Raw genomic sequence first — 24,022 nt, forward strand, 5'->3', positions numbered from 1 at the left:
ATGATCTTGGGCAAGTTCCTTATATTCCTGTGGACTATATCAAAATCTTGGACTTTGCCAGTGCTTCTTAACTAGGGACAGCGCTGCAGGCCTATTCCACTCCTCACATCATCCAGAACATATCTGAACCTGGGAGACAGGCAAAGGTTATTTTGAAAAATATCCCCAGGTGAGCTGATATGCCCCCAAGGGTTAACAACCATGAGCTAAGGAAACTGCTAAGATGACTTAACTCTGGCTCAAGTGCACTATGACTCTGAGGTACTGCTCCAGAAATTCTACTCCATAAAGTTGAGAGGCCATTCTGCCAAAACTGGTGGGGAGGAGAGGGTAGCTGGACAGAGCAGGCTAGAAGCTGGACTTTCCCTTTCTTACAACTTTGTCCTGTTGTTCAGTGGAAGGAAGTGGTAGGAAGGGAGCAGAAACCTTCTAGAATTCTCTTCCTTGAGAGCCCGTTGAGTTGGAAGAGGGGTTTATCTATTTAATCTTGAGAGGATAGAGAATATAATATATCTTTATTTTTGAAAGCCTATGTACTTAGCATACTATAGATATAGAATAAATGTTTTTGGATGAAATAAATTTATTTCTCATTAGTCACTTTTTATGCAGATACTATGATGAATTCCTGCTGTCCCATCCTGGTTGAGAACCACCAGTATTGCCTAGGATTTTATTTTACTGAAATCATTGAAATTAACTTATTGATTAATTGAAATTCAAAGAATATTTACTAAGCTTTTATTATGTGTTTGGCATAGTAGAATTTTCAAAATAGTGGAGATTTGAGAAGAGAGTTTATAGTCCTGTGCTAATTCCAAAACCCATATGTAAGTACTAATTATTGGAAAAAAATTAAATTGTCCATTTATGTTTTTCCTCCCTATTCCAGAAAGGGGTACATAAACCTTATAAAACAAAAGATAAGTTTTTTTAAAAAATATATCCTTTGTAATCCTCTGGTTTGGATTCCCCTGTAGTTTTTCTGGCTGAATCCTCTTATGGCTTCATGCTGAGGGGCTCAGTCATTTTAGGTTGAGGGACCAGCCCATTCTGGGCTCCCTCAGAAAGTACGTGTCATATAACTGAGCCCATTTCACCAGTGCTTTATCTCTCTGTCCAACATTGCATGAAATAACTCTATAAGAAGAGTTCTGGCTGCTAAAACAGGGCAATAACTGCAGACACCAAAGCTATCAGTCGAAGAGATTAAAAGTGATGAGATTACATATTGCTTTGTCAATGCTCTAGCTCAAAGCCAGTTTCATTTAGAAGATTAAATTACTTCAAATGCTAGAGTTCCCCCTTAGAAGCTATAATTGCTTGTAATAAAAGACTGCTTTCCCCTCATGATAGTAGTTGCATTTTTGATGTAAATCCTCCCAGTAAGAGTAATAATAATAAAAATACTTCTTATTGGTATATGTGGTAGACTCTGCATTAGACACTTTAACATCGACTTATTATATTACTTGACAAATACTGAACACAGACTGTTTCAGGCACCCAAGTCATCAGCCTTATTAGCTTGGAACTATTATTATTATTTCCCTCCTTTTATAGTTGAGAAAATTTAGGCTTAGAGTGATTAGGTAACTTGTCAGAGGTCACTCAGCTGATAAATGGTAGAAAGCTGGGTTTCCAACCAGATTCTCTAATCTTATTTCTAACTTACTCCTGACAGCAATCCTATAAAGCAGTTATAGACATTTCCATCTTCTACAGAAGCAAACAGTTGGAGAGGTGAGCTATTCCAATAATGGTCATATAGCCAGGAAATGCCAGAGCCAGGTGTGGAACCAGGCTAATCTGACTCATAAACTAATGCTTGTTTTACTCTGCCACACTGACTGACTACCATGGACACAGGGCATGTTACAGTGTGGTGAAGGAGGTACTTACCTATCTAGACTTTTAAAATAATAGACATTTATTTTGGTTTGTCTAATAACTTTCCTGGAATATTCAATGTCAAAGGAAAATGCTTGATACCCAGAAGTTTTCTAGAAAATGTATGATATGTTTTTAACTGCTTACAATGATTCGTCTCATTCCTTTTTGTTTGTTTGTGTTTGTTTTAGTTTTGGCTGTGCCTGTGGCATGCAAATGTTCCCAGGCCAGGGGTTGAACCCGAACCACATCAGTGACAACACTGAATCCTTAACCACTAGGCCACAAGGGAAATCCCCCTTTTTTGAATAAAGTAATATTTAAATGAATTATTCTGCAATAAAATTTATTTTAATACAATTCAGTAAGTGTTTTTCAAACATTACCGCTTGCAAGGCTCTGAGTTAGACATAATGCTTTAGAGATGAATAAAACATAGTCTGTTGTGGGGGATAAGACAGAATTCCAGATACCACACAGGAGAAACAAATAAGCAAATAAGCAATAACAGAGGGTCCTACAGATCCTGAAGAGAGAGAATAGAAAATGTCATATGGAGAAGTTGAAAACAGATATGGACCTTGAAAAGTGGTGTGTTGGTTTTCTAGGGAAGCCACAAAAAATTGCCAGCAACAGAAAAAACAGCAAATAACAGCAAAAGATTATTTTCTTACCACCCTAGAGGCTAAAAGTACATGAGCAAGGTGTTGGCAGATTTGGTTTCTTCAGAGGCCTCTCTTTTTGGCTTAGAGACAATCACCTCTTACTGTGTCCTCACAGGGTGGGGCTATTGGTCTGCATTATAATCTCCTCTTCTTCCAAGGACTTTAGTAATATTGTGTTAGGGACAATCCATAAAACCTCATTTTACCTTAATTGCCTCTTCAAAGGCCTTATCTTCAAGTATAGTCACATTTTGAGGTGCTCAGTGTTAGAACTTCAACATAGGAATATGGGGAGGACACGATTCAACCTATAAAGATGGGTAAACTATCAAAAGAAGGAGAGTCAGAAAGACAAAGTTTAGAAGGGAAAAATATGAAATACATTCGTGGGAGTAATTTAGGAATCCAACTTGATGGAGGAAAAAAAATGCGTTTGGTGGAATCCTGTATGCCAGGGTGGGAAGTTGGTGCTTACTTTGGTGGGCAGTGAGAAGCCAATGAAAGTCCCCAGCAAGGGAGTGATTTGATGATTCCGTACTTAGAGACGGTCAATCAGGCAGTAAGAAAGAATAGAGATAGGCAGCAAGGAGGCCATCTAGGAGGCTTATCCAAAAGTCTTTTCACAGAGAGATGAGGATATGAATGAGGGAGCTCTTCGGGGTGGTAGGTGCATAAAGAACTGTTGAACCAGAGACACACCACAGAGGTTTAACTCACTGAACTTGGTGCCTAATTGACTGTGGGAGTTGACATGGAAGAAGGAGTCAAAGGTGGCTCCAAGGCTTGGTGAGTCAAAGAATGGTCTTGTCATTAACTGAAACAGGAAAAACAGGGGGCAGGGTTGGAGTGGAGGGATTCTATTTGGGAGCAAGGATATCGAACTAAATTTAGAAGGTAAGTTTGATGTTTAATAGAAAGGAATTTGAAAACATGGATCAAGAGTTTGGGGGAGAGATAGAAATATATGAAAGATTATTAAATTGCATGAAAAGTTTTACTAGGAAAGAAATTAGAGCTTTTTACACTAAAGTGTTAGTAATGATTATATGGGAGGGATTATAACTACTTTGTATTCCCTTTACGTTTTTGGTATTATTCAATATGTTTACTCTGAGCAACACTATTAACTTTATAACTACATTATTGGGATGTAGTCTTTCCATTTAGCCTCTTATCTCCTTCCATTCTCATTTCCAACCTCCATCCCTCCTAAACCCTGCCCTCAACAATGTGGTATGTGTTTTCCAAAGAGTCAAAGAGTTTTCAGGCCTTGTCTTGAACTCTCCATTCCTTTGGTGCATCTCTCTTGACTTTTAGGATATTGCTTTCCTAACTCATCTCAGTATCTTTAATTTCCTCTTTGAATTTTGTCTGATGAATCCTCTTTCATCACTGACCCTACAACACTGGTGCTGCTCAGAGCTCCGTGCTCAGTGGGCTTTCCGGTCCCCTTTATAATTTCCTATGAGTTATCTCATCCGCACCCTTGGTGGGGTAAACTACCATCCATAATTCTAAACTCTGAAATCTTTTTCTCTTGTCCCATTGTCTCTTCTGACAATTGGGTATTTCTACCTAAATGACTCACAGTCAATTCAACTCAGCATGTCCAAAATGAAATGAATCATTCTCCTCACCTCTAATCTGCTTCTTGAACCCCCTGCCCCCCATATCTATTCTTGGAGAAGAAAACCATGAGGTATATTATTGCTAGGTGAGAAGCCTGGGCACCCTGCTTGACTCATCTTTCATCTCAACCTCTGCCCCATGGGCACTCAATAAGCTGTTAAGTCCCACCTATTCTATTTCATAATGATCTCTCACATCTAGATCCATTTTCATTACTTCTTACTTTAACCACTGCAAAGCCTGATCTGTCTTCCCTCATTTTACTCCATCACCTGTAGTGAAGCCAGGAATTTCAAACAGCAATCAAATCGTGTCACTCCCCTACTTAAAATTCATTAGTGGCTTCCCTGGCTTCCAAATTCAAGTATAAATTATTTTTCCTTCTAGTTTTATTTATCTATAAATGGGCACATAGCACTGTATATGTTTAAAGTGTACAGCATAGTGATTTGACTTACACACATCATGAAATGATTACTACAATAAATTTAGTGAATATCATCTCATATTGATTAAAAAAAGCAAAAACAAATTTTTTTTTTCTCTTATAATAAGACTTCTTGGGATCTACTCTTTTAACAACTATCAAATATACCATATAGAAGTTAACTTTAGTCATCATACCACACTTTACATCCCTAGTACTTATTTATCTTATAACTGGGACTTTGTACCTTTTGACCATCTTCCTCCAATTCTCCCTCGCCCTCAAGCCTAGACTCCTTAGCACAGCCTAGATTCCTTTGCATTGGACATTAACTTATGGCTTAATTTCTCATCAATTTCATTCCCTCTCACGTCACAAGCTCGTGCTGAACCACATGATATTTCTTGAACACACCATTCATTCTCTTTCTTGCTTCATGGTCCTCTCACACACTGCTCCCTCTGAGAGAGTTGTTCTCATCCCTGACTGAATTTCTATGAATACTTTAAGCTTCTCATGGGGATTATTGCTAGATAAGTCCTTTCCTCATTTCCATAGATAGGGCTATGTTTAAGATGTTATTGAGTCCAATTTTCATGGCTTATCTCATTGTGGTTTTTTAAAATAAATATCATAATTCTAGAAAACTTGAGAAATGTAGAAAAATAAAAATCACAATTCGTTCACCCCAAAATTGCTTACTTTTTTTTTTTTTTTTTTTTTAATGGCCCTATCCACAGCATAGGGAAGTTCTGGGTCAGAGATTGAATCAAGTTGCAGCTGCGAGCTACACCAAATCCTTTAACCAAATGCACTGGGCAGGGATTGACCCCATGCCTCTGCAGTGACTTGAGTCAACTGCAGTCAGATTCTTAACCCACTTCCCCAGAGCAGGAACTGCCAAAATTGCTTACTCTTGGTGGTTTTCCTTATAGTATTTTTTTTTTACTGTAACTATTTATAAATATCAAGAAATCAATATTGTAATATATATTTCTCAAACTTTCTTTTTAAAAGATATTTAACAGTGTATGTTTGAAAATGTAAAAACAAACTTTAATGTTGTATCCGTTGTAATTATCATTTTGCATTTTTCTCTTCTCCTTTACTCTGAGGCCCTAGAAGACAAGAGAAGCTCTTTTCCTGCAGGTGAACCTATTTTATTTTAATTTAATTTAATTTTATTTTATTTTTTGCTTTTAAAGGCTGCACTTGTGGCATTTGGAAGTTCCCAGGCTAGGAGTTGAATCAGAGTTGTAGCTGCCGGCCTACACCACAGGCACAGAAACGTGGAATCTGAGCCACATCTGCGACCTGCGTCACAGCTCACGGCAATGCTGGATCCTTAACCCACTGAGCAAGGCCAAGGATCAAACGTGTGTCCTCATGGCTTCTAAACAGATTAATTTCTACTGAGCCACGACGGACACTCCCTGCCATTACTTTTATTTTAATGAGTCAATATTCTTTTAAAATGATTTAAATCCTTAGAAAAAAAATTTATGTTTCTTACAGAGTATATATGCAGTTATCATTTCTGATGCTGATCATTCCTTTGTGTGGAACTAGATTAGCTTTGTTATTTTTTCTGCTGAATGACTTTACCTTTCTGGTACCTGGAAGGATCTGGAGTTGTGTATCTTTCTTCCTCCCAATCAGTTATGCTCTAATAAAACCTCATGTAGGTTAGTCTCTGGTAAGATAGCTGCTTTTAAGGACAGAGCTTGTTGAAGAGAAAGCTTCAGAATATGTCAAGATAGTTATAACTTTCCCCCTCCCCTGAGAAAAGCAGGAAAGAATTTTTCTCTTTTTTCTCTGATCTTCACTGTGAGAATTTGGTAGAACTCCTGGAAGTAAAACTAACAAAAGCACAGGTGTCCCCATAGAGGGCCCCCTCCCGGAGTTTTTAATTCTCAGAGTTTTCCACAAAGAGCCTCCAGCATTTCTTTAAGTATAATTTCAGTTTTCCTACCCTGGCACTGGTTCCCACAGAGGTTTCTGCTCCTGGGTTTGTGTTCCAGTAAGTATGATTCTCTGTATTTGCCTGTCTACCTCTCCATATTTGGGGCAGCAGTCAGCCCTGGGACCTCAGTTCTCTGACATATGTAAGAAGAGTTGTTGATTTTCCGTTGTTCTGTATTTTACTTTCCATTAGGACTGAATAATGACTTCCCTTACATGCCAGGTCAGAAACTGAAACTCCTAACTTGCTTTTCCACTTTATCCTTATTAGTTTTTGTAACAATTATGTTACCTACAAGTTATTATAATTTTGGCTAATTTTTTTCTGATCTCATTATGTTGGCTAGAACTCTCTAAATAATATTAAATAATAGTGTTGGGGAAGGCTATCTCTACCTTATTTTTGATTTTCATGGAGATGTCTTTAGTAGGTAAGTCTTTTTGCTTTTTAGAGCTGCACCCATTGCATATGGAGGTTCCCAGGTTGGGGGTTGAATCAGATTTACAGCTGCCGGCCTATACCACAGCCACAGCAATGCAGGATCCGAGCCTCGTCTGTGACCTACATCACAGCTCACAGCAACGCTGGATCCTTATCCCACTGAGCAAGGCTAGGGATCCCACAACCTCACGGTTCCTAGTCAAATTTGTTTCCTGGAACTCCTTTAGTATGTAAGTCTTATTAAAAATGACGAAAGTTTTTTTTGCATAAGTATTATTTATCATATCAAGGTAATATTGTAATTCCTAGTTTACCAAGATTTTTAAAATTAGATATGGATGTCGAATTCTGAACAATGTTTCTGAAGAAATAATCATGTCTCATCTATTTTATTTATACTAATTATAGTAATAGATTCTTAAAAGTTGCATCTCCTTGTACTACTGAAATAAACTCTAGTCACTATGCAATGGTCTTTTATTTGCTATTAGTTTCAATTTGTAAAATTTTTACCTCTATATACTTTGTATCTCTATATTCATAAATCAAATAATTTTTATTTTTTTGCATTTCATTTCACTCATTTTGGTATTAATTCTGTAAGAGCTTCGTAAAAAATGATTGTCTTTTCATCTTTTCTATGCTCTAGTATAAGGGTTGGCAACCTATGGCCCACAGTTCAAATCTGATCTACCACTTGCATTTGTAAATAAGGTTCTTTTGGGAGATATTTATGACCATCCATTAATATATTATCTGCGGGTGTTTTCCCATTACAAGGGCAGAGTTGAAGTAGTTGTAACAGAGACTGTATGACCCACAAAATTGAAACTATTTACTCTCTGGTCCTTATGGAAAAAGTTTGCTGACTCATGTTCTAAAATAATTTAGATAGTATAGACAAGATCGGGCATGTTCAGGGTGGTATGGCCCTAGGCTAGACAGTATAGAAATGCTATCCATTTCTTGATGATCTAGAGGAACTCACTTCTAAAATCACAACATGGGCTATAGAGTAAAATAGCATTGGGTTTAAAACCATAGCCAACCTGCATTGCTAATGGTGTGCTTGCTGTTGGGTGACATAACCTTCCTATGGACCATTTCCCTCGACTGTAAAGTGTGAATAATAGTAATACTTGTTTAAAATAATGCTATAAGGATGAAATATGTTAAGCATGTTCATAGGACTTGGCAGAGTGCTAAGAACTCATAAATTCTTGACAAATGCAACTTTATTCTTGGGAGTTTCTTGCCTTCAAGTCATGGTTTGTTTTCTGCAGTGCTTTAAGAGCCTACTTCCCAGGTGGACAATTCCTTTTTATGTCATGACTCTGGGTTTGGTCAATTCTTTTTTTTTTTTTTTTTTTTTTTGTCTTTTTGCCATTTCTTGGGCTACTCCCGCGGCATATGGAAGTTCCCAGGCTAGGGGTCCAGTCGGAGCTGTAGCCACCAGCCTACGCCAGAGCCACAGCAACACAGGATCTGAGCCGCATCTGCAACCTTCACCACAGCTCACGGCAACACTGGGTCCTTAACCCACTGAGCAAGTCCAGGGATCGAACCTGCAACCTCATGGTTCCTAGTCGGATTCGTTAACCACTGCACCACGATGGGAACTCCTTTGTCAATTCTTTTTAAAATCTGCTTTTGCATGTTTTACAGCTTATGGATATTCTCAAAGCTATTAGCATATAGAAGACACTTCTCTCTGACTAGAATTGACAAATTCTTTACTCTTACCCATTTGAGTAGAAATAAGGGCATGCCAATTGGGCAGCTAGGTTGATAATTTTGAAACAGATGTCAATTGATTTTCTTAGATTTTTAAATTATGGTATTCTGACAAAAGAGAAAACATTTCAATGAAATAGCCAATATGTACAACACCAAAATTAAATGTCTCTTAAATCCCCAAGCAGTTGATAATTACATATTTAAGTGATTTTTGTCAATCACTTAAAAAGAGAATCATAAAAAAGCCTTCTTACTATTTTCTTTGCCAATTCTGGGGTAGATAAGGGATTCTTAGAAAGAACATTTTCAAGAAGAAGGCAACATTCCAAGGCTGATTTCTTGAGCTTAATTTTGTAGATTGCACTATATTGGTTTGTATCTGCATGCATAATTCAATTACTCAGATAATTTTTTAAAAATTAAAAATCCAGGGAGTTCCTGTCATGGCGCAGTGGCTAATGAATCTGACTAGGAACCATGAGGTTGCGGGTTCGGTCCCTGCCCTTGCTCAGTGGGTTGATGATCCGGCGTTGCCGTGAGCTGTGGTGTAGGTTGCAGACGTGGCTCAGATCCTGCATTGCTGTGGCTCTGGCGTAGGCCGGTGGCTACAGCTCCGATTTGACCCCTAGCCTGGGAACCTCCATATGCCGCGGGAGCAGCCCAAGAAATAGCAAAAAGACAAAAAAAAAAAAAAATAAAAAAAATAAAAATCCACCTTGGTATGAATTTTTGGTTATTTTAGTTTAAGCCAAGGTATTTCGTAGATTGAATTTCACCTGCAATCATTCCACTTCTCCACTTTGCTTTCCATGTCTAGATTACATCACTAGAAACTTCACCTGTAATAGAAGTTGATGATGTTAATAAATATAAAAATGAATTTGCAGAAAAACATGAGATTAGATTGAATAATTAGAACACCCAGAATGATATAGAACATCCTTGCTGGCACCCAGGTAAACTCTGTCATTCTCATCTCTTCACTACATTCTCACAAACCATCATACCCTATACCTCCTTCAAGAAGTGGATAAAATATCACCCAGCCCATTAGGGGAGTTCGCTGCTCCCTTCATTTTGCTTCTGGAACATTTTTGCATGCGTCTTCATTTTGTGATGGTTACTTCCATGGCATTCCTTCCCTGTTTCTTCTGACAACAGACCTCAGATTGCCCTTTGGGGATCTGTCCCTCCTTCATTGTCAGGTTGTTGGGATTGGATTGGCTCCATGCTCAGTCCTAATATTGGGCTCTCACTGACTTAATCAGAGCTCCTCATTTTCCTGGCTTCAGTGGATGGTTCAAGGCTGATATAAGCCTATCTGATCAGAGCGAACCCAGAATTTTATAGGCATTGCTTCTCTTCTGTGTTCGGTGGTAAGAGAGCATGAGGCTTAGATTCTTATAACCATCCCTTCACAAAAAGAAACTTCATGAGTGTCCAGACAAGCTCTGTTAAGAGAAAGAGATAAGGGAAGGAGCCTGGAAACATCAATGAGCCCCAAATCAGACCAAGGCTAAAGCCGGACCTACCTTCTAAACTGCCCCTTGTTTGTGAACCAAAAACAAATGAAACATAACTACCTCCTTCCTGACATCTTTTTTGTTGTTGTTAAGTCAATATGGGTAAAGTTTATTTATTTTCTTTTAATCTGTATTGCAGTGCATTTGGGACATAGTAGTTGCTTAATGAATGTTTGAAAAAATATGAAGGAAGGAGAATTAGAATTTTATGTAAGCATTTGATGCTTGGCTATATGAACAGCAAAGCTTCACTCTGACATTTTCAGCTTTCGATCCTTTTATATTTTATTTCTTGGCCGAAGGATGGGAAAAATGTATCTATAAAAACAAAAGACCCACATAAGGAAAATCCTATGGAAATTTCTATTTTTTCATTGATTTTTCAAGGAGTGTATTAAAGGAATTGGCAGAACCTCACATTGTCCCTGGAAATTAAGAAATTTAAACTGTGAACTTATAGCTAGTTTAGGTAAATGAAAATATTGAACTTTAATTTTATAAAACAAAGCTTCTATTTGTGCCAGTTATCTTCTATTTGCTTTTCCAGGTCTACTCTCTCCATTTCTGCACCCTACTCTCTGCCCCAGGAGGCAGACCTGTATGGCTTCCCTGGGAAGCCCTTACCATCTGGTTTGGCCAATGGGGCCCCAGCAGCAGGGGAGGAAAGTGGGGTGGGATCCCTGCAGGGGATCACCTTAGGCTGACTGTATGCCTTGACCATTGTCAAGATTGTAAGTCCTTGACAATGAACTCATGATAGCCTTCTCTACATGACTCTCTCCAACCCAGTTTTGGCAACCTATCCGTCCTCTCTGCTCTGCTCCCCCTGCATTACTGCAGTGTCTCTTACAATTCTTCTGCACCTGTGCAAATAAACCTGGTTTGAATTGACTAATTTGAGTGTGCCATCTGTTTTCTGTTGGGACCCCAAGTGATACATATTTATTTCAGACATTAAAAAATTAAGCATGATACATATCTAATGCACTTTGATGCACCTACATGAAACACTATCTTTTAAGATAGACAGGTAGAAGAGCAGAGAGCCTGTGTTAGTTGTGCTCATGTGAAAATGACTAAAAAGATAAACTGGGGAAGGGAAATGCTTAGAGAGCTTACTTGGTTTTATTCAAGCAAGTCTTCCTACTGCACAGCCCCAGAGGTGCCATTCACAGGATGAGTCAGGCTAACTTTAGGAATGTTTGACAACCAGAACTTTTTCTGCTTAGGAAGAAGAGAATGAGAGCTGATCAAGCAATTTTATTTGGGTGAAATGAGGTTAAAACCCATACTAAGAGGAGCCACAAAGAGAAAAAGAAATCCCCAAACTAGTTAGTTTTTTTTTGGCCTTGGGATTTGCTCCTTTCACTGCAAAGTTCTAAAATAACCAGAGTAAGGATGGAGAGTTAGATTTGCCTTGGAGGTTTAGGTTAGAATTAGATTTTTTTAATTCAAGTTGCCAAAACCCCCAGTTTCCTTAGACCTGCCATACTGAATCCTTATCCAGTTCTTTGATCAGGGCTGGTGGGTCCTGTTCTGCACCCCAGTTTTGGAAAGGGGATTGATTGTCATAATTTCATATTCCTTAAGGTTGCCTCTGGTCCAACTTGGCTTTGGAATAATTCTGTTCTCTGAGAAGTGTTTAGAACTCCTCTGCCTGCCTCTTTTTTTCATGCATGCTTCCCAGGACTTGCTTTCCATAGGAACAAGGCTTCATCTTTGTCTCAGCTTGGCTTTCTCTGAAGTGCAGCTGTAGCAGTGTTGTGTTAAAAATATGACGACTTGAGAGATTGGGAGGAAGAGGGGTAGGGAGGAGCATAAAGCATGTTCATTAAGAGCGTTTAAGTTTCCAAATGCCCCTTCTTAGTCATTAACATACTTGGCTAAGAACATCTCTGACAACTCAGAGAGGGAGAGAGGTGTTCCTGTGTTGTACCCTGAGTATGCTATGAGTGTTTATGCTAATGAGGAAGGGAAAAGTACTTGCCTATGCTGATGATGAGCTGAATTCCATGCTGTAAGCAAACAGAACAAAATGTTAATTCTGGGTAAGTCAGCTGATGGAGGAGCCTTCGTCCTGACCACCTGCCCTGTTCCCACAATAGGCACTAATTAGCCACCACTCTTACTAAATAGGGACGTGCTATATATACAAGGCAAGGCAGAGGTTATATCTTGAAACCTCATTCATTCATACCAATTGAAGTGACAGCTGATGAGACTTAAAAAGAAATCTTAGCTCTGGAATATTTATTTCCAATGTATAGTTTTCAAGAGCACATAGCAACAGAAGTGCATAACAGGCAGGTATGCTTCCAGCCTGTCTTCGTGGATAACCATCCACTATGACTCGTGTATTCAGTGCTAAAAGAGGAATAGATTCTATGTTTTTTAATCTTTTAAAATTTTACTTATTTTTAAAATCTTAAAAAAAGAGAAACAGTCAAGTGGAGAAGTAAATTTGTACACAATGACCTTTAGAGGTGATGTGTCCTAATCAGAGTGCATGGTGTCAATAGTACACAGAGGAGACACAGCTTAGCTTGGTTGGAAGAGAAGCAAGAGCCAGGGAAGGCTCCTCGAAGGAATGTGTAAGCTGAATTGGAATTGGATTGGGATGTGCTCAATCCATGTCTAAGGAGTGCAAATAGCATGTGCAATGGTACTGTGGCAGGGAAATAGATTGCATTTATGCTAATGGATATCATATTTAGGGTTTATTCTGAGTGGTGGAGAATGCTCTCTTTCGGGGAATAGATCCTGTGGTGCTGCTTCATATGTCAATATTTATGCTAATTAATAAACCAATATCCATATCAATCAACCTTAGTATAAGAGCAGACACTTTGAGAATGTGCAAATATTTCCCAATAGATGTTATGGTTTTGACATTTTAGACAAAATATAGACTGCATGCATTTCTGTTCATTCTGACACAGATGCTTTCTGGAATGTGGGTATATAAACATTCCATGCCACATCATAAAATGTCTGGAAAATTCCATAATGAGGCATAATGAAGCATGTTGTATGGGAGGATGACATGAGTACTCATTATCCATGTGTGAACAGGCCTGTGAAATTCATTTCAAAGAGTTTATTCTCTTGTCAAGGTGAAACACCTCCAGCGTCTTTTCATTCATTGCCCTTCACTGCATAGTGAAGCTTCCTCAAGAACAGCAGAAAGAAAGATAAGCTGTAGCTTACAGCAGGTGATGGAAATCAAAATGAGCTAATTTCACATGAGTGGACTCTATGGTCCACATTAGAATGTTAAAAACATTACCTTCCTGTCATTTCTTTAAAACTACTAAGTCATCAGTAGACTGTGCCAACTATCCCTTTCCCCTGCAGGGCATCTGCAGTGGTCTGGACTCATCATGGATGCTCACTATGCAACTGTCAAGTCATATTGCATTACGGACCGCAAGGCAATGAGGCATAGGCTGAACCTCGGATGGTGAGCGGAGGGTTGCTGCTCAGGAGGGCAGCTCCCTGACCAGGAAGACCTCTGCTTCCTCTTGCTTGGTTTTAGAATGTGGTCCTGCTCTAGAAATCCAGTTGCCCCTCCACGTAGCTTTGTGTATATTTCACTTTTCTTGGAGCTTTGGATCAAGAATAGAATTCAGGTGAGACTTGAATATGTGCAGATTTCATCCTTAGTTTTCATACTGTCCTGGATTATGATCCTTCCTCCCCTCCCTCTCCTATGCAGTGAGAAGGATCGCATTTGTAGCACAAAAAATCTGGGCAATCCTCCCTCGGTTCTGTCTATGCTTTCTGGGGCCAGAGGGTGGGAGGAGATGGATGTTGTTTGTCCAGGCTGCATGAAGGAAAAAGCAAGCTGTAATGCCCAACATTTACAAAACACTCACATAATTTATTCATCCACTCATCCAAAAGATCACCTTATGTGGCGGGAACTGTGCTAGAAGCAGTTATGCTAACTAAAGTGACACCCCACCCCTCGCCAAATCGAGTCCAGAGATGGTCCTAAAGTCACAGGAATAAGTGGCAGCACTAGGACAAAAAGCCATGTCTTCTGATTCCAGGCCCTGTTTTTTTTTTTTTTCTACTCCCCACAGTGTCCTTGTAAGTGAGCTATGAACTGGCCTCAGCAGGTGCCTTTGTCTGGAATTTCTATTGAGTCTCCCTTGGCTACATGCTGCCCTTCTGGAAACTTCCCTTCCATTTTTCAAATTCCCTTTATTTTCTCAAAGAGGACATGGGGTGGAGAAATGAATGGGTGGATGCCTCCAAATTTGATTATTCACCAGGTTTAGTCCAGAAGTCAGGTTTGAACAAATGCAAAGTGGATATTTCAAAGATTAAGAAAAAAGAAAAGAAAAATTCCTTTGTGAGAGATAATGAAATCTGAGCTGTCAGGCTGTATTTGATGTCATCCAGGGGAAGATCTAAGATGGTACTCAGTGTGAATGTGGGCAGAAAGGAAAGGGGGTGCCGTGGGGTGCTGAGGACAATACTCTCGATTAGTCAGAGAAAGGAATCAAATTACAGCACTAGAAGCTGTATTTTTAACACCTTATTTTATTTGTAAAGAGCTACAAATCACAGGGGAGAATGAGGAAAAGAGTCAAATGACTTATTGATTGGAAATTGTCTTCAGGGCTTGCTTACTACCTGATGCTTTCCAGCAAATTTTTATTTCTTGATTTTTTCATTATTTTAAGATAAAATTTTATTTTACACTTTTTTGACAAATGTCATATGATATCAATTTTATGTGGCATCTAAAATATAGCACAAATAAACATATTTTCAAAACAGAAACAGATTCGCATAGAGAACAGATACGTGGTGGCCAAGGGAGGGGGGGAGGGAGTAGGAGGGACTGGGAGTTTGGGTCTAGTAGATACCAACTATTACACTTAGAATGGATAAATAATTAGGTCCTGCTGTACAGCACAGGGAACTATATCCAATCTCCTGTGATAGACCATGATGGGAAAGAATATAAAATAAGAATGTATATATATGTATGACTGGGTTATTTTGCTACATAGCAGAAATTGGCAACATTGTAAATCAACTATACTCTAATAAAAATTTAAAAAACACTGTACTATAATGTTTACAAGGGCTTAAAACAAGAGGATTTAAGTCTTAAAAATGATTAGCCAAGATAAAATGTAAAAGAATGTTATCATTAAAAATAATAAGAATGATGGAGTTCCCGTTGTGGCTCAGTGGTTAGTGAATCGGACTAGGAACCATGAGGTTGAGGGTTTGTTCCCTGACCTCGCTCAGTGGGTTAAGGATCTGGCATTGCTGTGAGCTGTGGTGTAGGTTGCAGATGCGGCTCAGATCCCTCGTTGCTGTGGTTCTGGCATAGGCCAGTGGCTACAACTCCAATTAGACCCCTAGCCTGGGAATCTCCATATGCCACAGGAGCGGCCCTAGAAAAGACAAAAAAAAAAAAAAAAAAAAAAAAAAAAAAAAAAGAATGAAAAAGCAAAGAAAAAACATGAATTTTATGGAAATGAAAGGCAGGATACAAAAATTCAATACTGAATTTTCAATGATCCTATATCTGTTGTGTGTGGTGATGGTTACAGTGGTGGTCTGTGTGTGTCTGAGTAAACTCAGAGAAATAAAGACTAGAAAAAAATACAGTGAAACATTAGCTGAAATTATCTTTATTGAATACTTATTTCAAGGTCCTTTGATGTTATTTCTTGATTTGTTGAGTAATTATCTGCAACAATTGATATTCGGAATTTGCAAGCATGCATTACTTTTAGGCATATGGTCAATGCAGTGAGCTGGATGTCTGGACAATGAGCAGTTGATTCGTCTGGATAACATCAGAAGGTGCAGATAGATGCCTTTCAGGCCTGACGTAATAGACTCAATCCTGAAATGACTCCCTCAGCTTCATAATGCCAGGTGCTATTGTAACGTGCACACATGGAGATCAGTCAGGCACTATTGAGGAAAAGACATTCAAAGGCGAGTTTGCTCATTGCTATCATGTTATGCTCCAATGAAGATTGAAAGAGATGACGCAGTAATGGAAAAATAAGTTTGTTTACTTACCCACAGCCAACACACTTGCTTACCTCAGTGCTTCTCATAATTCTGTGGTAATTACTCAAAGGAAATGAATGACTCCAGGAAAATCAGGAATACATTTTTATCTGTGTGACAATCCCAGATGGTGTCCAGGCACATGGCGGGCTGCCCAGTGGAGTAGCAGTGGAGATGGAGCAGGCTCAGCAAAGGATGTTTACAGGAAGATGCTCTGAAGGGGCTCTCAGATCAAAATGTGGAAGGAAATCAGGCCAGAGGCCAGAGAGGGTGATACTGATAAATGTAGCTGCACAGGGAGCTTTGTCCTCCATATTCCAGGGATCAAACAATAAATGACAAAGACTTTTTTTTCTGGGGTCAAAAGGGAACTTCATGATCTTCAACCATGTTAGTTCTTGAGAAGAGTCAAGTATCTTCCTGGCTCTGAATAATGGTGGTAATTTATCCCACAAATGTGGATATTGGAGAGGGAGTGGTGTAGAGAACTGAGACTCCCGCAGAGCTGTGGAAGAGGTGGTACTTTCTTCACCTGGACCATTCTTGTGAGCAGAGAAAAAGTTTCTAATCTTTCCCAGGGATGATTTCATTTTATTCGCCTCCCTAGGAGACTTGAAAAAGACATAAAAAGATATTTTTTATGAATAAAAAAATAAAATATCTCACCTTCGATCGTTCAAAAATCAACAGCAAATTATGACATCCCTACTATGTGTAGACACTAGACCAAGCTTCAGAGATAGAGACACAAACTGATGGGGGCACTTGTGGAGCCAACTCTCTAGTTGGGAGATGTGTGGGAGACAGAATAAGATAAGTGATTGTAAACTTGCAGCCACTGCTAGGTAGCAAGGGATGATATGAAGTCGTTACCCACAGAGGGTATTGCAAAGGGGTTTAACCTAATTGGGCTGAGATCTGCAGGGTGAGCATAGGCGGGAGGTGAGGACGCTAAGCAGAAGGAACAGCAAGAGTGCAGGCCTGGAATGGGGGGAATCTGGGGAGGGCAAAGCTCTGAAGTGTGAACCACATGCAGAGGGCCAGAGGGAAGGAGTGAGAGGTGCCACTGCCGAGGCAGACAAGGGCCAGACCAGGAGGCCTTCTGGACAGTGTAGAGTTGTGACTATTAGCACATAAATGGGGAGCCGTGGAAGGCTTTGAAGCAATGGAGAGTGATGTTTCAAAATGAACACACTCTGACTGCCATTTGGAGAACGGATTTAGTGAGACAAGTGGGGAAGCAGGGAACTCAGGGCCAGATTTCAAAGCTACTTAGCCACTAAAGCAGGTCAGATTTGTGGTCGGCTGAGGATGGGGTGAGGGATTAGAAGCTGTCCTCCTGCAATCCTGTGCCTGTATTCTCTCAGTTACCCAAGAACAGTACTTAGAGTCTTATCAGTTTAGTCAGTTGGAAGATTCTGCCAAGACTGCAACATACTCACATGTTTGCGCAGCCTCTGAGGGACATGGGTGATGTCCCAATTTCCTCCTTGAAGGCTGGGACTGACTGGGGAGGCTTGTGCCACTCATGTCACTCACCTTTATTTTGGGGAATCTGATAATACATAATAAGCCATTCCCCTTATCTATCCCCTCAAGATAAAAAATGAAGCCTCGTTAAAGATCAAACCTCCCGGAGTTCCTGTTGTGGCTCAGAGGGTTAACGACTTGATGTTGTCTCTGTGAGGATGCCGGTTTGATCCCTGGCCTGGCTCAGCGGGTTGAGGATCTGGAGTTGCTGCAAGCTGTGGCTTGGATCCAGTGTTGCCATGCCTGTGGCTTAGGCCGGCAGCTGCAGCTCTGATTCCGCCCCCAGCCCAGGAACTTCCATATGCTGCAGGTGTGGCTGTAAAAGGAAAAAAAAAAAAAAAAAAAAAAAAAAAAAATCAAAGCCCCCCTAACATCCTGTCATTGCCCTCATTGTTGGAAGAAGGAGGATTTACGCTCAAAGCAAATGGTTATCTGCTAAGTGACCTCAGGGAAGGGCATCCATGTAAATGATTCCGGCCCAGCCTTGTTCTTGAACAGCAGCATGTTGGAATGATTTAACAAGGACTCAGAGCTCGATTCAAGCCAAACTCTAATTTCTTGAAAGTTCAGATCCAGGCGTATCTTCCCAGAGGATGTGCGAAATAAAGGTTGGAACATTCATTTTTTTTTCACCTGGGGATAGTGGAATCTGTGTTTGCATCAAACACATCAGGCTGTGACACACCATTAGCAGGTTCTCAAAACTGCAGTCTCTCAGAGCAGGCAGACTTCTTTGGAAATAATCTATGCTTCTACCTGCCTTTGGTGCTACTCTTTCTTTAAACCCATTACCCATTAGTTACTAATTTTAAGAGGCAATCATTCTGAGTAATAAAATCATACTCGTTCTAATTTCTGAGTGCTTACTGTATGATAGGCCGTACCCTAAGTGTGCCTCTGAAATTATCTCATTTAATCTTCATAACAACTCAGAAAAGTAGGGTCAATTAGCCTGTCTTTGAGATGGGAACAGGGAGGCTATAGAAGTTGGATAACTTAGAGAATGTAGTTCATATAAATGGCAGCAGTGGTAGTTAAACTAAACTCATGCCCTTGACATTAATACTGAGTATGTCATCGGTAATGGTAAATTGGTTTATGGCCTATAATTAGTACTCAATTCAATCAATATTTAATGACCATCTGCTGTGGGCCAGGTACTGTGCTCAGTATAAGGAACACAAGGTGAATAAACTGATATTCTTCTTTGATGGGGCTTATAGTCTGTTGAAAAATTAAACTGTTGCAGGAAATGATTATGTCCCAGGTCTCAGGTGAATCCATGGAACTCAGGTGAGTCTAGATCTCAGGTGAGGCTGCCAGGTATGGGTCCTTGGCTTCACGCAGGAAACAATTCAAGAGCAAGATACAGAACAGTGAAGGCAGGTTTTTTGAGAGAGATACACCTTCCAGAGGCAGAATTGGGGCCCTCTCAGGAGGTGAGAATGGCCCTGAAGTAAGGGGTTGTTGGTTTTCATAGGCTGGGTAATTTTATAGGCTAAGGAGTGGGAGGATTATGCCAACTATTTCTGAGAAGAGGTGGGGAATTTCCAGGAATTGGGCCACCGCCCACTTTTTGGCCTGTGGTGGTCAACCTCCCATCAGTCCTGGCACCTGTAGGGTGTGAATTATTATGCTAATGTATTATAATGAGCGCATAATAAGACAAGATCTGCTGGGAGTTAGATCTTCCGCCATCTTGTGTCTAATCCGCTCTAACCCTCTTGTGTCCGGGTTTTCTCAAGGGCCTTGTCATTCTTTAGGGGTTGTTCCCTGCCCCCTTTTTATTTCACTGAGACGTCTGTGCAACACGAGACTTGTTATATTAATTGCTACCTGCAGAAGTCCTGGAGAGGTTATGCAAACACTGAGGTGACAGGTGGGTGCTGATGGGGAAGGGGTGGGGTTGAAGCGCCAGGAAACGTTTAGAAGAGGCGCCGTCGTTTCCATCGCCTCTCAAAAGACCCATGAGGAAGCAATTGGTAGGTACGGGAGTCTGTGACCACTGGTGGACTCACAAGCTGGACCCTGGCTCTCTGCGGCTCCTCACCCCCTCCCCGTCCTTGAAATGTACATTCCGCCAGCCATTGAATCACCTCAAGATGCAGGCTTGAGAGTATAAGGTATCGTTGGGACCACCTGGACTGTGTTGGAGACCGAACCCCATTAAGGCCTCTATATAAATTTATAAGATTCTGGTGGGTAAGTGGGAGACGAACTATTGAGGCACCCAAGACAAGCCTCGCCCTGTTAGCTCCGTGACTCAGGAGAACCACCGTCTGCCCAGCTGCAGTGGCTGCCTTTCTTCAGCGTGTTGGGGACCAGTTTGCAAGCCCACGTGTCAGGAGGGGGGCCCTGTACCGTCGTGGAAGCTGTTCTGAAGCTCTGAGGTGAGTGTGTGCCTGGTGGGCTGGTGCTCCAGGATGAACTTGCTAGTGCTGCTCGGGCGTCCCGGGAAGAGCGATAAGAAGGGTATTGAGAGAGGCTGGGCTACAGGTGAGAAGGGCCTGCAGCCACTGCCAGGGGGTTTATGCAGGTGCGTGGTGGTGGGAGATTTGAGAGAAGTGATAGGATCCCCTTCCTTCTGTGGGAGAGCAAAGCTCTCAGGGGTCGTTGCTGGTGCTCTGTGAGGTACTAGATTGAACTCTTTAAAATTGCTGACCTTTGACCTACAAAAATGACAGCTTCTTTGGTTCAATCTGATAAATTTTGGGCTTTTGCTTCTGATTCTGAAAAAGTCTTTGCATATAGTGTGTGGCTGTTAAATTGGGGTTTCCTGGTTTTGGAGGCCCTCAGAAGTATTTTTGGTGTCCAGTGGCTCTTTTGAATATCTTAGTATAGCCAATCAGGCAATGAAATAAAATTTTATTTATTTTAGGCTGGCACTAGAATAACTCAGGCTGGTAATCCCAGCCACTTCATGGAGATCAGAGGCACTGATCAGTTGTTTAGGAAATCAGAAATTTCTGGTATCTTTGGGGAAGAGGATTAAAGAAAGATCTGATGGTTAGTAAGAGCTATTGGCAGAGGTAGACTGTGGTAGAGAGACAGCATGAACCATTGATTGGCCATTTCTAAGCAACCTTGGGTGTCCTGGGGCTTGTGCTTATAATTCTGCTTTCTGAGTATCTAAATGTTTTCACGAACCATTCTAGGCACTGGGGATGTGGTTGGATTTAAACCAAATGTATTTGTGTATCTGATTCTTGGGCTATAGAGGCAAAAGTAGAATCAATAACAGATGATTAAATTATTGTTATGGAAGATTATCTAATTCTAACCCTATTCATGAATGTGGCAGAGTAATCTCTCCATGTGAGGAAAGGGTGGGAGGGGAGAAAGAGTAGCATTTGATGAAGGTCGACAGCACCAGGTACTGGACTTCTGGCTGGTTATCTTCTTTTAATCCTCTTGATCTCTGGGCAAATTAGCTGTTCCCCCCCCCCTTTTAACAAATATGGAGATAGACTTTCAGAGAAATTGGGAAAGTTACTGGGGGTCCCTCAGATGAAAGGTGGTAGAACAGGATTTTAAACCCAGATCTGTGTCTTTAGAGCCTTAGCTCTTTTCATCAGCTTCCCTAACACAAAGCAATTTTAGGTTTTGCATGAAAAGACCTGGAGGATCAAATGCTTATTTGTCCAGGGGCTTATTTTCTTTTTAACCAGAATGGAACTAGAAGTGTGTAATCATAACCATTTTGTTGATAATGGCAACATAAGCTGTAGAGATAGAATTAGAGTGTCAAGGCCAGGCAGCTGACATTTGCCAAAGGCAAGAAAACAGCCTTTCAAACCCAAGGTAATGATGCAGCAGCATTCCTGAAGTCAAACAGATTCCACAAGGATTACTATGTTAAGAGAAAGTACAAAGATATCACTTAGAGCCAGCAAGCATAATGAGAATTTGGTCACTGTTTTGATGAATTTGTGGAAGCTGCAACCCACAGGTCATTGTGTTAATTTGAGTGACATAAATTACCTTGGCCTTTTTATCCCAAATGTGTTAAAAACAACAAGTTTATATGGCTTAAAGCTGCCTGTCACATTGTATTTTGAGATATGTAGTAAGGAAACTGGAGTAAAATATGTAAAGAATTCCCTTTTATCAGTTTTAAAAATGACTTTCTGCAGGCTTCAGTAAAAAGTACTTGTCCTGATGAGTCCATACATTCTGAAAATATTTTTGCTCTTTTTGAAAGTCATTGAGTTCTTGTCATGGCTCAGTGGTTAATGAACCTGACTAGTATTCATGAGGATGAGGGTTCAATCCCTGGCCTCACTCAATGGGTTAAGGATCTGGCAGTGGCTACAGGTCCAATTTGACCCCTAGCCTGGGAACCTCCATATGCCAAGGGTGTGGCCCTAAAAAGATTAAAAAAAAAAAAAAAGACATTGAATTTCCACCATAGTTTGGTGTGAACAAAGACAGCCAGCAACCAGACATGCAGCAGGGTGCCAGGATGTAGCATGTAGAGTTGATTTTCTTCTTATCATTTTAAAAATGCATGGGAAGTGCATCATCACCTGCTACTCCCTCTAGGGGATGACAAGTCCCTGTTATTGTGGCTCTGAAACATACTTGTCATACTGTCCCATTAGATATGCATTTATCAGGGAGTTGTGTACCTCCAATGGCCTGGAAGAGGGATTCTGGGGCTAGGCGGTGGAAAGCTTTATCTCCAAAAATTGTGAACAGCCTTCCATGCTTTTGGGATATTCCTTTCCTGTCAGATTCAGAGAACATCATACAGCCAAGCCCTGATGCTTGGGTTTCTTCTTTTCTCTTGTGTAAGCAACTAGCACCATTAATGGTCCTGTCAATCTTGATTAATTCTGTGCACAATGATCAAGAGAGTATTTTGACTTTGGGGCACATCAAAGCATGGTGGACTATTTGACACAGACATAAGGAATAAACATTTATTAAAAGAGAAAAGCCCAGAGCCTGGAGCTGGGAGGGATTGCATGGAAATAAAAGCACATAAACAATGAATTCCAGCTATAGATAAAAAATGCCACAGGGACAATCGTGTGATTTTGGGTTACTCTCTTCTATCATTTAAACAAATTTTTTATTAAAGTATAGTTGGTTTATAATGTTCCTTCAATTTCTGCTGTACAGCAAAGTGACATAGCCGCCCATCCACACCTGTTTTTTTTTTTTTTTCTCTCTCATTTTCCCCTAGAGACTGGATACCATTCCCTGTGCTATATAGCAGGACCTCATCACCCATCCATTCTAAATGTAACAGTCTGCATCTACCAACCCCAACCTCCCCATCAGTCCCCCTCTTTCCCGACTCCCACCTGGTAAACACAAGTCTGCTCTCCATGTTCATGATCTGCTTCTGTTTTGTAAATAGATCATTTGTGATATATTTTAGACTCCACATGTAAGTGATATCATATGGTGTTTGTCTCTTTCTGACTTATTTCACTTAGTATGAGAATCTTTAGTTCCATCCATGTTTCTACAAATGGCATTATTTTGTCCCTTTTTATGGCTGAATAATATTCCATTGTATATATGTACCACATCTTTTTTTTTTAAATGATTTTTATTTTTCCATCATAGCTGGTTTACAGTGTTCTGTCAGTTTTCTACTGTACAGCAAGGTGACCTAGTCTACCACATCTTCTTAATCCATTCATTTATCAATGGACATTTAGGTTGTTTCCATGTCTTGGCTTATTGTGAGTAGTGCATATATCCTTTTTTTTTTTTTTTTAATGTCCACGCTCATAGCATATGGAGGTTCCCAGGCTAGGGGGCAAGTTGGAGTTACAGCTGCCAGCCTATGCCACAGCCACAGCAATGCCAGATTGGAGCTGCATCTGCAACCTACACCACAGCTCATGGCAATGCTGGATCCTTAACCCCCTGAGCAAGGCCAGGGATCCAACCTGAAACCTCATGGTTCCTAGTCGGATTGGTTTCTGCTGTTCCATGATGGGAACTCTGCATGTATCTTTTTCTTCTTTTAGGGCCGCACCTGTGGCATATGGAGGTTCCCAGGCTAGGGGTTGAATCGGAGCTATAGCTGCCAGTCTATACCACAGCTCACAGCAACGCTGGATCCTTAACCCACTGAGCAAGGCCAGGGATTGAACCTGCAACCTCATGGTTCCCAGTCAGATTTATTTCCACTGAGCCACGATGGGAACGC

General features: G+C 40.5%; 1 protein-coding gene across 2 annotated transcripts in view; it reads left to right on the forward strand.

The window, feature by feature from the left end:
- The window catches only part of KCNAB1 (potassium voltage-gated channel, shaker-related subfamily, beta member 1), a 393,270-nt gene that overhangs the window by 34,278 nt on the left and 334,970 nt on the right, over positions 1–24,022 (forward strand). Inside the window, exon 1 of one of the 2 annotated variants that reach the window (XM_021068181.1) lies at positions 20,177–20,243. The exons of the other annotated variant lie outside the window; for it this stretch is intronic. The gene's annotated coding sequence lies outside the window, so the exon portion shown is untranslated. Of the gene's footprint in view, positions 1–20,176; positions 20,244–24,022 lie in introns of those variants that run through there. 2 annotated transcript variants of the gene reach the window in all.

This window comes from Sus scrofa, chromosome 13, assembly GCF_000003025.6.
Source record: "Sus scrofa isolate TJ Tabasco breed Duroc chromosome 13, Sscrofa11.1, whole genome shotgun sequence".
NCBI classification, from domain to species: domain Eukaryota; kingdom Metazoa; phylum Chordata; class Mammalia; order Artiodactyla; family Suidae; genus Sus; species Sus scrofa.